The following is an 11,602-nucleotide window of genomic DNA, read 5'->3' as shown; positions in this document are numbered from 1 at the left end:
TGAGAGCGACGGTGAACTAGATACCGTAGAATATGACACTGAAGGACAAGAAATTGAGCAGATACAAGCAGACGCCAAGCCGCAGAAAAGACAGACCTTTAGAGTAGAGCAAGGAGTCATGCCCATGGAATGTGATCGCGCTTGGTTGGAACGCGTAGGAGCCATAGACCTTGAGCAAGCAGGCCTAGCCCAGCCAGGAACAACATCAATACTTAGGACCGAATCACCATCTGAACTGCGGCCACCAGGGGAGACCACCTCTTCTAGCGAAGATGGAGGGTTTGACTCTGAATCGGAAGTTAGTTCGGATAGTGATCCAAAGATCCTTAGGCCGCCCACGACCAGACGTACCAAGGGGGACCTACCCATCCACCTGAGGCGCAGACGGTTAGGGTAGGAAAAGACAAAGTAACCCAGGGATACACGAACAGAAGAACACCAAAAGCCGTAGGACCTCCCTAAACGCTTCACAAAATTCAAAAAAGGGGATAGGGTAGTAGTTCTGTTAGGTGCCAAACGTCAAGGGCAGACGAGCGAACCAATCGAGGGACTAGCCAAAGTCAAGAAGGTAGAGTTAGCCCAGGAAGGGGAAACACCCCAACCAGTATTCATCGCCGATGACTTGACTGGTGAAGAAGAAATGAGTCTTGTCACTCTCTTGCGAGAGTATATAGGCGTGTTTGCATGGTCCTTAGAGGAGCGGGGTAGATCCAAGTGTCGTAACTCACAACATACCCATGACGCTGGACGCAACGCCAGTCAAGCAGCGACCGTACCTTATGAATCCAAAACACGCTCATACTATCAAAGAGGAAATTGACAAGCTGATGAAAGCTGGATTCATTTACAAAATTGAGCACACATATTGGGTATCACCCATAGTCATCGTGATGAAGAAGAACAGAAAAATCTGAGTGTGCGTCAATTACAAGAAGGTGAACGCTGCTACGAAGAGGGACAACTATCCATTGCCATACACCGAGCACATGCTTGAGAGGGTGGCAGGCAAGGAAGCCTATAGTTTTCTAGACGGCTTCTCAGGGTACAACCAGGTACAAGTGCATCCTGCGGATAGGCACAAGACCGCCTTTGCCACTAAGTGGGGCGTCTTTGCATACATAGTCATGCCCTTCGAGTTGACCAATGCCCCCACCACTTTCCAACGTCTCATGTGCACTATCTTTAAGGACATGCTTCGCAAGGAGTTAGAAGTCTTTGTTGACGATCTCTGTGTCCATTCAACCTGGATCGAACATTTAGACAAACTCCGCGCAGTCTTTGAGCGCGTTGTCACTTGTATCGTCTCTCCTTGAACCAAGTGCCAGTTTTGGGTTAAGCACGGATGCATCTTAGGGCACGTGGTGTCGAAGAACGGCATTGCTACTGACTTCTCGAAGGTCAAGGTCATTGTTGACCTTCCACCCCCAATTAACTACAAGGGAGTTCAATGCTTCTTAGGCCATACGGGGTACTATCGACGATTTATACTAAACTATGTGTTGACCGCCAGACCATTATACAAGCTGCTGATCGTCTTCGAATGGACCGAGGCATGCCAACAAGCGTACGAAGAATTGAAAAATGCTCTAACAACAACACCAATTCTACGAGGCCCAGATTGACCATTACCTTCCACGTGCATATCGACGCTTCTAAGTTTGCCGTGGGGGCAGTGTTATGCCAACCTGGTGAACACAACCTAGATTATCCAGTGAGCTTTGCTAGCAGACAACTCACTGAGACGGAAATGAACTACTCGACAACAGAAAGAGAGGGATTAGCCATAGTGTTCGCTGTGAAGAAATTCCGGCATTATCTTTTGGCCACACCCTTTACCTTCTTCATGGACCATCAAGCCTTGCTCTATCTCGTAAACAAACCCTACCAGGATGCATAGCTCGATGGCTCCTTCTGCTTCTAGAGTTCGATTTCTCCGTGGTAGTACGAAAGGGAAAACAACATTACATGGTTGATCACATGTCAAGCATCCCCACAGGAGAAGCAGCTGGACAAGGTATCGTTGATGAATTACCCGATGCCTATCTATTTAACCTGCCTAGCGAGAGAGAGTTATTCAAGGCTGATCTAACGCCGTATTGGGCAGATGATGTAGTCCAAGTGCTTGAGCACGGACTGCTTGAGCGAGCAATAGAAAAAGCCCGACTTAGGCGCTTAATCCTTAAGGTCCAGCCCTATCAGCTGATTACAGGCCAACTCTATTGGCTGGGGCAAGACGGATTGCTGCATAGATGCATGTGTGACCATGAGATGCACGATGAGCTCTCGGAGGCGAACAGCGGCATTGCGGGAGGACACTTTAATGGAGACACGATAGCACGAAAGGTGCTGCAGTCTCAACTATGGTGGCCCACACTTTTCCGCGATGCCAAGCGATTCGTCAAGCATTGTGACGAGTGCCAACGGACAAAAATACCGATTCGCAAGGATCAAATGGAGTTGACCCCAATTATTGCTCTCCAACCCTTTGAAAAATGGGAAATCGACTTCATAGGACCCATCAGTCCTGCGGCACAGTACTCACAAGCCAAGTACATCGTGGTGGCCATGGATTACCTCACAAAATGGGCAAAGGCAAGAGCCACACGAAAAAACGACGCTAAGACAACTGCAAGTTCTTATGGGAGCAAGTAATCTTGCACTTCGGTTGCCCCATCGAACTGGTTAGTGACCAAGGCACGCACTTCATCAACAAAGTGATAGCACATCTCCTATCCACCTTCCTCATTATCCATCGCAAATCCTCACCATACTACCCTCAGGAAAATGGCTAGGCAGAATCAACTAATAAGATTCTTATCAATGTCCTGACTAAAGTAGTCTCAGCCTCATGCAACGACTGGGACAACAAGCTGATGGCAGCCTTGTGGGCCTACCACACAACTTATAAAACGGCTGTCGGCCAAACCCCCTTTAGGTTGACCTATGGAAGTGAGGCAATTCTACCATTAGAATTCTTTGTTCTAGCCTGAGAATAGCACTCCAAGAATGATGGGAAGGGAAGGAGGCATGGACGCAACGTCTGGTCGAGCTTAAACTCCTGTCAGAGACTCGTTTCCTAGCCACCCATGCGCTTATCTGTGAGAAGGCCCGACGCAAACGCTGGTTCGACAAGCATGTCAAGCAGCACGAGTTCGAACAGGGTGACTTAGTGCTCCTTTACTCAATTCAGGGGCATAAACAAAAAATGAAATTCAGAGGTCTCGGACCCTTCAAGGTTCGTGCAATCAGCCGAACCAGCAATGTCGAGCTTGAGATACTAGACGATGAGGGAGTAGGCTTCTTCAATGGCAATCGTGTCAAGAAGTACTAGCCTCCCACGCATCCTTTGCATGAGCCACCATTGTTAGAACCGCCAGTCAAAGTACGAGTAGCTACAATCATTGAAATCAACGAAGAGGAGGAGGAAGCCATAGAACCCGCTTACCTCCGTATCACGATCACTGCCAAGAAAACATGCACTTTCAATGCCTTGATCGACGAGGGAGCAGACTTTAATGTATTAACCCACAGTCATTGGATCCAACTTGGCAAACCACTACTCCAACCCACAACTGCCAAATTAAACCCATATGGGGCCCACTCATACGCACTTCTTAGCAAGTGCAGAGTCGCCATTTCTATCAAGTCTAAGACTGTTCCAATGCTTTTTTACGTATTGCCAAGTGCTACAGACGCAGGCACGGAGTCACTGCTAGGGCGAACCTTCAAAAAGCAGACTCACTACAATGTTGATTATGGGTCGCAATGCATCCACCTAGCAATAGGCAACGTGTGCATTGTCACAGCTTTCAGCAAGGGCTGTGCGACACCATCACCGTCCACAAAGCCACCGGTAGAAACATCTATAGGCAAGACTAAGGAGGGGGGTAGTGCGCGGCCACCACTCCCCAACTTCCATAAACCGCAACCCACAGCAGCCAAAGCTAAGACCCAATAGCCTTGCCTTCAATGGGTGCCTAAACAGTCGCACCCACCGCCTAGGAGGTGACGCTCCTATTCTCATAAGACCCAGAACTCTAAACCTAGGAGGCCAAGACGCAATCACAGGAAGCGCCGCGTGGTCACTCAAAGATGGGTCCCTAAAGCCCTCTTACGTGTGCAGGGCTACTACAAGGGAAATACCTGGCTGTGGATCCCTAAGGCCCCCATGGCCAGAGGCACCACTCATACACCACCCTCAAGCTTGATCAAACCATGTTCCATCAACCCTCAAACCCACAAGCCGCAGTGCTCTTCTGAACCGCAACCATCTGCCTCATCCACGCCTAGACCCATGGGAGTCCCACAAGTCTACCGGCCCAAACCGCAGGCTCCGTCACAAGTATCACCATCGCCGAAGTCAATCCACCTCCCCAACTCCAACCTGAATGCAGCAGACCGTCCGTCATGGCTGCTCCCAATCCCCTCAACATCCAAACAGCCCAACCACAAACTCACGAACCCCCCCCACCGCCCATCTTCGTTATCAAAAGCTCTTGCTCTGTCAAACCTCGACCACCTATCGGCCTTACGCCCTCCTATGAACGAAAATCCTTCCTAGCCCTGACCGCTGACCTCACTGAGGACACCAAGGATGACGTGGTGGATTGTATTAAACGACTAGATGACACTTTTGTGTCACTTGCGCTAAGCTACGACCGCTTAGACCTAGGTCTATTAGAAGAACCCTTTACAACAGAAGTACAAAATATGCCTTGCTCTTGGGAAACCTTTGAATTCGCATTCACAAAAGCTTCTCGCTCTGCTGCTGAGTTGATTAACAGCGAGATCTCCAAGGAGCAAGCCATCAAACAGTGCCTTATCACGTCATACGATTCACAAACCACTTCTACTATCACTGACCAGGAAATTGCGGAGTTATCACACCTCGCTGATACTGGATCACCTTTCTTGAGGCAGTGGTACGCTCTTAGGTTGCAATGGGAAGTTGAAGGATGTCGTATAATGACCAACGCCGCGCCATCAAAACAGTAGAGTATGATCTCACTTACATCATGCCCACCTCGTATAGGGTGTTAACCACTCTTCGGGGCCGACCCATGGAAGAACACCTCAAAGGACACCCCTACCTCGATCGCTTGTTGACCGAGGAAGAGCTACACATTGCTAGCCGTGTCGACTCTGGTGACCTCCTCACATATGTTCTCACATACATCACGCATGTGGGAATTCGACCCTTTGATTTGGACCGCACAGCTCAATTGGAATACAATCCAAATTTCTATACTTGGCTCCTTCACAAGTAACTCCCACCTCAACATGCCGAAGGCCCTTAACCTTTTGACCCTCAATCCTAGGAAGGATTCTTCTCAAGATGGAAGGGGAGGGGGTAAGGTGAAATGAATCACATGAGAAATGAATCAAAGGTGAAATGAATCGCATGAGAAATGAATCAAAGGTGAAATGAATCAGATGAGAAATGACTCAAAGGGGATAAATCAAAGTAAAATTAGTGAAAAGCATAAACATGTAGTATGAAAAAATGGACGGGGTAGGAAAATGGGCAGGAAAACTTTGAAGTAAAGGGCAAAAAGTCCAAGTCTAAACAGGAAAAACTACATGGCTTTCTAATGAATTCATTCAAAAAGCATAGAGTTTTTCCTTTCCAGCAATCAGCGAATTGATATGTGGAAAGTACTAATGAAAGTTACGATTTATGGCAGGAGCATAAAATGTCACAGCAAGACCGCGCCCATCAACTCCCGTTCACAGACGAGGAAAGGGAGCAATACCGCATCCATCTAGAGAACTACGCCTTCAGCCAGCTCAAATTTCGAACCATCCACAACATAGAAGTCGTGGTGGCCAAGGAGGAAGCAGCCAAGAGGGTGGTTGAACAATGCGACCTCATGAAGTATCTTCAAAAGTTCTCACAGGAGCCGGACCACCTGAAGTGCGTGGAGTTCCTCATAACATACAACCCAGATCAAGAATGTGGTATTGTAACGGTGGGCAGAGGAGAAGATGCAAAGCAAGTACATGTCCGTTTAGACCCAGCCTTGGTGGAGAAGGCTTTGGGATTGGTACCAAAGACGGAGAGGAAACAAAAGAGGGATGTTTATGCCATGCTTAAAATGAAGAAAGAAGATGTGCTCACAAATGACGGCATAAGCATCCAGGATATCCCTGATGCGGAAGCCAGGATGCAGGCCAAGCTGATACATGTGCTCTTCTCCAGCCAGCGTTACAATTCATTGATGCATCGAATTAGCATACCGGCGCTAGAGAATGTAGCAGCCCATACCCTAGACGAAGTAGATTGGAACGGGTATGTGTGAAAAACGATCGATCGGGCAGCCAAAGCATTGGCCCTAGGAAGTCTACCAGCAGGAGGAGAATCTCCGGCCTCTAAAGTTACAGAAAGAAAGAAAGCCTCCTTCATCGGGTATGGAGGTGTATTGACTGCTCTCATCCAGGAGGCAGTGAAGGAAGCGCATGATGCGGAAGAAGGAGAAGGAGAAACGCCGAAAAGGTCACCTCCTCACCAGGACAAGGATAGGTCCACCGATAGAACTGAGACAGAAGAAGAAGGGGAGGGACAGACAAGCAAAAAGACAACCAGGAAACCCAAGAAGAAGACAACGCAGAGAAAGAAGAAGGATGACGAAGGCAAAAAGAAGGAGAGAGAAAACTTGGAAAGGGCAAAGAAAGAGTCCCTAAAAGAGGCCAAGGAGAGAGAGAGGATGAAGAGACAGGAGGAGGAGAAGGAAAAAGAAGAATTACAAAAAGTAAAGAAGGCATCAAAACAAGAAGCAGAGGAGAAGAAAAGAAAGGAAAAAGAAGAAAAAGGGAAAAAGAAGGAAGAGCAGAGAAAAGCGGAGGAGGAAAGGAAAAGGAAGGCGGATGAGGAAGAGGGAGAGCTACGAAGGAAGGAGGAAGAGGACCTGGCGGAACCCACACGCCGGTCCATCGAGCAACAGAGCCGAGCAGATGAATTGGGAAATCTAAGCCCGCATAGAGAAGAAGGGCCAGGGTCTAGCACACAGGTGCCGGAGTTTGTGCCACCTCCAGTCCCTGAGGGCAAGGGCAAGGCCCCGATTCATCCAATTCCTACCCTCCTGGTGCCTTCCACTGAACCCATACCATCACCCCTAGCATCCCGACCAGTGCCAACGTGTCAAACTTCGTGGCGTGGATGCAATACTTCATCAACAAAGAGAAGGGCCAAGGACAGGAGCACAGAAACCACCGCCACTGGACAAAAGAGACCAGCTACAGATGCGGAATCCAGGCAAGAGCCCAAAAGGGAGAAGGTAGAAGCCTCAACCTCACCCATCCAAGCAACGATGACGCCATCGGCTAATTACGACGAGTACGTCGCCGAGTTGCTCTCCCAATTAGAGAAAGCTAAGGAGGAACACAAGATAGCCGTGGGTGGCTAAGTTGGCAGCCGAGAAGGAATCAGTGGCCGCCTTCCAGCTGGATAAAATGAGGATGATAGCCATGCAGCAGAGGGAGATCGCAGATCTCAAACAAGAAATGAAGGCTAAGGATGATAGGGAGGAGCACTGGAGACAGCGGCTTGAAAACGAGACACAGGAGCTAGTGAAAATGCAAAGAGAGCACAAGCTCCTGATAGTGCAATACCAGGAGCTCACTACAAAATCTGCTCAGGTTGATACGCTTGTGGCTGAGCTGAATGCCAAGGATGAGGAGAGAAAACAAGGCATAAAGGAGCAGCAAGAGGAAATGGAGCGCCTGACAGATCAACTAAACTCTGAAAAAGAAGAGCAAGAGAGGCTAGTCAGGGAGTTGGAAGACCACGAGCAGAAACTCATGATACTAACCCTAAAGCAAGGAGAGAGCTCGAAAGAAATGAACAAAAGAGTAGAGGAGTGGGCTGCGCACAATGAAAAGAGGGTGAAGACACTGGCACGGTGCCTTGCTCTGGTGGAGAAGGAGAAAATCATTGCACAGAGCAAGGCAGAAGCTGCCCAAGTGGCCTTCGGCACTCAACAGAAGGCCTTCCTCGACACCATCATGGACACCACCCACTTAGCGCAAGGAGAGTCATTGGAGGTGACGCAAAGAAAGCTCAGTGTAGCATGAAGAGCCTTACATGCTGGATTGCAGATGCCACCCCTACCTGCGGAGGTTAGGCTGAGCTTGGATGAGCAACGAATACCTATTGCTGGCTGGCCTAACCCCCCAGGAAATCGACGCCCTCGGATTCAAAGAAGAAGCAGCACAGGGAGAACGGCAAGGGGAGGAAGCAGAACTTGAAATCGACATGAACCAATTCAGTGAGGATGTAGTTCCACAACCCCCCTCGCCACAATCTCAAGAGCCACCACAAGAGGACCCATCTGCGGAAAGAAAAGCCGCCTCTAGGGAAAGACGCAGAAAGCTAGCAGAGGAAGCCAGGAAATAGCTGAGAGCCAAACCAGCCGCGCTGTCGTCCGCACCTCTCCCACCGTGCCCTGATGATCTCCCCGCGGGATTCCACACAGAATTGGTGTTGTGGGAGATACAAGAACAAGGAAAGGATCCATTCACCTTTAGTTTCCTCCTACCCAACAGTCTGTGGAGGGTCTTGCCGCTCAAGGTGATGGATGAGGTGATCGCGGTCAGTGGCTGGTTGGGGCAAAGATGGCTAGAAGAGCGAGAAAAAACCCCGACCTCTTAGGGCATAGAAGCGGCTGATTACTGGCAGAACAAAGTTTTTGAAGTCCCACACACTGTATAGGGCTACAAAAGCCAACCCCTATGGAGGAGGCGAGTGTGCGACATCAGCATGCTTGCCTGGATGGCGTTTTGCAACACCCTGCCATTCGAGCGGAACAACCCTACCTACATGGCATACCCTCGAAGGGTAGGGATGGATTTTGATGCCACCCTCCACGAGCGATACGACTTCCCTATTATTTATAACTCTAATGTAGTATCCTTCGACCATGCCCTTCTATTTACCGCCGAAAGCCTAGATGATTCTATGACATGCTTTCTTACGGATTTCTCCTCATGTCCTAACCCCACTTTTGTAACAACTTGTAATTATCTTAGGTTACTTAGGCTACTCCTTAAACAAGACCTGACTCCACAAGAGCACGGCCTACCTCCCCTATTCTTTGACCCTAACACTATTGACACTTGTGCCATGGCTCATCTTATGATGAGGGCTAGTCTCCTTCCCTCTTTTTGCCTAGCCCTCTTAGAAGATATGAATGACAGCCAATTCACTAGGTGCAATCACCCTTTCCTCTCCACCACTTCTCTTCATGTCCGCATGAATCTGAAAGATTACATGCAAAGTCACCAGTTTTTGAGCAAATCTATCCGACCTCCTTTCCCTCCTCGTTCCAATGAAGACAATTAGGCCTGGCTATAGTCGAAAAAAAAAACGCTCGCAGTAGCACTTAAACACCACATAGAGCACTACCACTGCACCTAGGGGTCCTCAAGTTAGGCGTGCCCGGTGGCTTCGGTTGGCTGGCTCCGCTCCTAACCCCCTAGCCCTTTTTTCTCCCCCACTTCACACTTAAGGCACATTAAGAGCAGGACTTTCAGACCTGTCACCCTAAGACTTGCACCACACCTCCAATGACACACAAACTGGGTCCTCAAGTGTGGGACATTACCAAGGGCTTGCCCAAGGTTAGACCCGTCTCCCAGTTCCACTGCCACGGGCACCATGCACTACACGGAGAGGCATACACACCCCTTAGGCAGTGCACAACTTTTCTTGCAGGTTATGTTCGAGTTTCAAAAACTAGCTACTCAGCTGAAGAAGATCACCCACGGCATCCTTTAATGACCAAAATTTTTTCCATATGCCGGACATGACACCATTGCTGCTGTTTCAGGAGCTTTTCTACATTGGAGTGGACGGACCAACATGCTTCATGTCGCCAACCATCTACCTGCTGATGGCTACCATAGATTTGCCATTGGCATAGATCTTGGAACCTCATCTTCCAAGGATGCATGCCTAACACCTCAAGATCTACGGATCGCTTATTGATTCCACAAGCCTAAAGATTTTCAATGCAAGGTTGAAGATCTTCAACACAGCATTGAAGACCTTCAACTCAAGGACTAAGATCTTCAAATCAAAGACACAGATTTTCAATGCGAAGACAAAGCATATCTTTATTAAGGCAGAGTTCAGGGGGGGCTTCCCCAAGATAAATCCCTCCAATACCATCCTCCTAAAGGATTGCTTATTGATCAAGCGTTTCTGATCAGCAGTCTCGCAGAATGGAAGCCACAACCATGTGAGAAATGCCGAGCATCTTCATAAAGCCTCAAGCACGCCGGAATCTCTCCTGGTCATCGTCATTAAACTCCATCACCTCTCATTCACATAATCGCCTTGAATCAGTGTCATCCACCTACCAGTTTCACCTAGCAGCCGACCTAACTAGCCACTACTTCCCACTGCAGTGCCATGGGACTGGCACTTGGCTAGGAGGGGGGTAATGTTACCGTGTTTACTGCAGCACAGAGGAGCGAGAAAATGGAAAAAAGAAAATAGCAAAAAAGGTGTAGGATAAAAGCAGAAAAAGGTGCCTTGACCGGTAACCAGACCCTGAAAATTTTAAATGTTTGGGCACGACTCTCAGAAAGTCTCGGTGTCGCCCCGAGACAACAAAAGAGTAAAAGGCGCACCATTAAATGTGGAAGCGCTCTCAAATCCTTGTAGAAGAGCTCCAAGCTCGCTCCTGTGCAAATTGTACGCATTAGTTGGGGATAGGATAAATTAGAATGGTGGAAAATAGGAAAAAGGGCCTAGGCTACAGCCGGCCATGTAAAAAAGGGGAAAAGGGGATGGCCGCCCAAAAGGGATTTAGGGTTTTGTATATAAAGTTGAAAAGTGAATGAGAAGCCCATTCTTGGATGTGTGGCAAAAGGAGTCTTCTTCTTCCTCTCTTCTTCCCTCGTTCTTGCTTGTGTGTGCTCTTGAGAGAGTGAGTGTGAGAGTGTGAGGGAGTGAGTGTGTGGGAGTGAGGGATCAAGAGGGTGAAGCTCTTCACCATCTCCTCTTCTCTTCTCTTCTCTTGCACGCACGGCTATGGAGGATGGAGCTTGGAGATGGAGGAGGATTGAGGATGCTTGAGCTAGCATCAAGAATCGTGGAGATACTGGAGTGCAAGAGAGAGGAGGGTACTCGATCAAGCATCAAGGTAAGCTCACTACACTCGTAGGACAACGGTGCATCGGCTAGGTGAGAGATAGCCATTAGAGCTCGCTTGGAACGCTTGAAACAATAAGCGGTCCGTGGGTCTTGGCAATTGAGCGAAAGCTCCCACAACTCCCCAAAATGGTATGGCTAAGCGTATGAATAGGACTATCTAGGAGAGGGTCCGCATTAGCCAAGCAGGCTTACCATAATATTTTTGGGCTAAGGCAATCTCTACTACCGTGCATCTCATTAACAGGTCACCTTGTAGTGGTATTGACTTCCAGGTTGCAGAGGAGGTATGGATAGGAAAGCCTCCCCCATATGCTCATTTGTGTGTCTTTGGATGTGAGGCCTTCTGCAGTGTGCCCAAGGACAAACACAATAAGCTAGATCCTAAAAGTGTGAAATGCATTTTCCTTGGCTATGGAGATGCAGGTAAGATGGGATATCATCTTTGGG

This window comes from Lygodium microphyllum, chromosome 8 (assembly GCF_053477565.2).
Source record: "Lygodium microphyllum isolate KBCC chromosome 8, Lygodium_microphyllum_v1.1.10, whole genome shotgun sequence".
Lineage (NCBI taxonomy): Eukaryota > Viridiplantae > Streptophyta > Polypodiopsida > Schizaeales > Lygodiaceae > Lygodium > Lygodium microphyllum.
Note: the sequence above shows the minus strand (reverse complement) of the source record.